Below are 4,118 nucleotides of genomic sequence, written 5' to 3'. Positions count from 1 at the left end.
ACAGGTGGAAGTCCTGTCTTGTCCTGTCCCACTTCATGCAGGATGTTAAGACGTAATTAAGAAAATAAATAATAATCGCCTCGATGCCGGAGCAGCTACGGACATGGACTGCATGCTTTGGGTTCTTCTAGGGGATTGTCCCTTCTTCTAGTGTGTGTGTGCTTGTGTGTGTGTGTGTTAACTTAAGCCCACGTTGTCATACACTTATAAAATATCTTAACTAGAACAGAAAGCGACTTTGCTTTGGAGTGAGACAGTGGACGCTTCTGTAGACAGGAACGTTGTAGGTATTTTGAAAATCTTATCAACGTTGAGAAAACCTACAAGAATTATTATCATTTGATGATACATTTTACTAGTTCGACCAAGGATTTAATAAGCTCACAATGGGGTTGAAACGGCTGCTGACCAAAAGCATTGGGTGACTGCACAGTAGAGATACCAAGAGAGAGGGACAGAGAGAGAGAGAGAGAGAGAGAGAGAGTGAGAGAGAGAGAGAGAGAGAGAGAGAGAGAAAGTAAGCCTCTTCTCTCTATTGAATTGAAATAAGATAAACAATAACTTGACATGTTGATTCCCTATAAGATATACAAAAAAATAATACTTAGAATATTAAAATTGGGAAAACAAAACTAAAATGCATATGAATTAAATTAAAAAATTTAAATTTTGTTATTAAAAACATTATTATTATATTATTTATTTAAAGTTGCATTTAATTTACATTTAAAAATACACTGAGCAAGAGACATACAATTTTGTGATGGCATTTAAAATTACTTAAAATCATATTTCTTCTAATATTATTAAAATAGATTTTGTCTTCTTAGCAGTAAAGTTTTTATTTTTTTGTGTGCTATGAAAACAGTGCCCAGCAACTGAATAAGAGCAAAATAGCAATCAAAAAACATAGCAAAATATCACCTGCACTATAAGAAATATCAGGCAAACAGAATGGGCAGCAAACAGAAAACAAATAAATCTCGCTGCACTGTTTGTTTACATGTGCGGATGGATGTGTAGACTCAGAGAACTAAACACAGGAGAGTAACTGTAAAAGCTCTGATCCTCTCACAGCGCTCTAAGCTTTGATTGGCTTGAGGCCTCTCGCGACTGAGCGGCTGTGGATCTTATGTGGATCCTAAGAGCTGCGTGTTACATGTGTGCTTGTGTGGATGTGTGCCTTTGACTTTATCTACTGCTACCTGCTGTACATTTCTGTTCGCCTGGTAGATTGATTTGGTACTTTTTATTTGTCTCGACTTTGACAATAATAGCGCCTTTATCAAATTTAACACTTTTTCCACTGCAACGCTTTGGTATTTATATTTTTAATTTTAACATATTGAACTCGACTGTTTTGCTAGTTTCTTTTCTTGCTTTTCCAATGCTAACACTGACTTAAAATAAAACAAAAGTCTTGCCATGCAATTCATTTCTAAAGATACTTCTCATTAACTAATTTGGCCATAAAGCTACAAAGGTCGTCTGTGCCACAACATATTGGCACAAAAAGGACGCAGCTGAATTTCCCAGTGCCAAAACTGAGAAAAGGAAGGGGGAGGGTTAAGAGGAAGGGGAACTGCCAAGGAAAGCGAATGTCACAAATCAAAGCGGAATTATTATTACTTATGACCATTTAATTGGACTTGAGTTTATTCATTTGAGTTTCGTGGCTGGTTTTGTTTTTGTTTTTGTTTGTGTTCTTTGCACAGTCAATTTGGCAAATGAGTGTGCTGTGCAGCAGCAACATGAGCCACCGCAAATTGAGCCACCACCACCGCTATAACAATAACAATAACAACAACCACCGCCAACTATTTGGCTCGCACGCTCATTAGTTTTATTGCTCGGCATATCAGTCAAAGCCGCAAAACTATTTATGCGGCAAAGCAGCGGACAGTTTCCCGACCAGCAACAGCAACAGGACCAGGACTTGTATTCCCATCCTCTCCCTCATCCCTCATCCCTGGTTCTGTTTGTCCTGTGTGCTGCCAGCTGCAATTCCTTTGGAGCTTTGCTTGTGCACTTGTTTTGTGTGTTTGCTAGTGTTTATTAATTGCCGAAAATACTCGTTACTTGTCCGAGTACTTCTTGGCAAAGTTCGATTGAAATGTCCTTTTAATGAATTGGCAGTCGTCATAAAGCCGATAATAAATAACAAAAGCACAAAGCAAAAACAAAAAGGGGCTGAAACAAATGACTTTAAATATCCGTTGCATAATCTTAGGCGCTTTTATTTCAACAACTTAAAACCGGCATTACTGCCGTTCTATTATTCCAAACATGCTGCGATTAAGCACGATGATAGCTAACAATAATAGATAACGTGAATTACCGAATTAAATTGTATAGCCTAAAAACTTTGAGTGGTAACGGGTTAAACAAATACTTGATTTCTCCAATAGGCAACTTTATTCGCAATTAAGAGCTAAGAAACTTGAAGCTGAACTTACACATCTGTTCCTAACTTAATTGTAGCTCTCAGTTTCAGTTAATTTCGATTACATTACTCAGATTTATTTGCCATTAAACATCGTTATGGTATCAAAAGTATGAAAAAGTTTTTGAGACCTCGATTTATGCATCGCACTTGCAAATACCTCGCAAAAGAAATTATGTGAAGTTCTTTTTTAAGTACGGCAAAGGCTAGGCAAAATGCACAGCCGGAGAAAGAGGGAGAGAGAGGGAGTGAGAGAGTGAGAGAAGCCATAAAAGCCGCAAGTGCGGCGTAGTTAGCTATGTAAATGTTTTCCGAGCTGTTTATGTATTTACTTTTAATGCCACTCGAAAAAGCGGGAGCATGTAAAGCAGACCGTTCTCCTCTATCTCCTGCTCTCCTGCTCCTGCTCCTGTTTCTGCTCCTGTTTCTGTTCGCTGAAAATTCCACATGGAGGTGAGCTGCATTTTCACACAGCAACCAACCACAACGCGAAGAAAATGCTAACAATTTTAATTAATGGATAAAGTTCTCTTGAATTCCACTTGTCTCCTCCCACTTTCACTCCCCATCTCTCGGTCCAAATTCCGACAGTGGTCGAGCACAGTTAACAATAAATAATAAATATTACTGGTAGTCAGACATTATATACATACTTTGTCCAAATATTTATACACAAAGTATCAAAGCATTTTTACATTGCTATTTCGAATTTTATTTCCTCTCGCTTCAAAATTCCCAAATAATACATACCAACTTCAAATTGTCCAAATTTCAATAAAACTCAACCGTTTTTTAAGCAGAGTCGAATTAATTAATAAATTAATACATTTTTAAATTAAACATAGAGACAAATTGCAATAAATTATTAATTCTTATATTTAAAGTTTTTGTTCCATTGAGGCTGTTGCTGAAAAGTATGCAACAGTCTTTTTTATTAAATACATAAATAAACGCCAGTTAATATGGAAGCCTAAAAATGTGCTCATAAATTGTGTGACGCCATTTTGTTAGCCACATTTTCCCTTCCTTTCAATTCCAATTCCAGCGTTTTCCGCTCGCATTTTTAATTTAAAAGTTTGCGATAACAAATGATGCACATCCCTGAGCACACACACACACACTCGCAGATATGTATGTACTTAAAATAAGAAATAATGTTGACTGCTGATTTAGTAACCGCACTGTCAGGACTTGTAACTCATATATATGTATGCTATATCTATACAAAAATGTATGTGCACATGTGTAAGCACAAAGGCGAAAGAATAAAGAAAGAAATGAAGCAAACTTTGGAGCTAATAAATTGTTTCATATCTCAACGCTAATATACTCATACTCATACTCGCCTGAGCAGATAACTCATACGCCGCGTTGGCCGACAGCATTTCGGGAAGAGGAAACCACGAACAGAACATAAGGGGACAGCTGGTTATTTTTTTTCTTTTTTCTTTTTTCTTTTTGGTATGCATATTTATTTCCCCTTTGCTTATCAGCGACTAACAAAAATGAGAGAAATAAAGCAAAGCAAGTTCTGCCATATGAGAAATTGCCAAACACATTACCACACATTAGCCAGGCCAAAAAGGAGGCAACAACCAAAAGAAACAAGCAAACACCTTCAGTTCACAGGATATGAGCAAATGTTTGCTTTTTTTTTTTTTTAACTGCGACTTTA

The sequence above is a fragment of the Drosophila innubila genome, assembly GCF_004354385.1.
Source record: "Drosophila innubila isolate TH190305 chromosome 2R unlocalized genomic scaffold, UK_Dinn_1.0 1_C_2R, whole genome shotgun sequence".
Taxonomy (NCBI): domain Eukaryota; kingdom Metazoa; phylum Arthropoda; class Insecta; order Diptera; family Drosophilidae; genus Drosophila; species Drosophila innubila.
Note: the sequence above shows the minus strand (reverse complement) of the source record.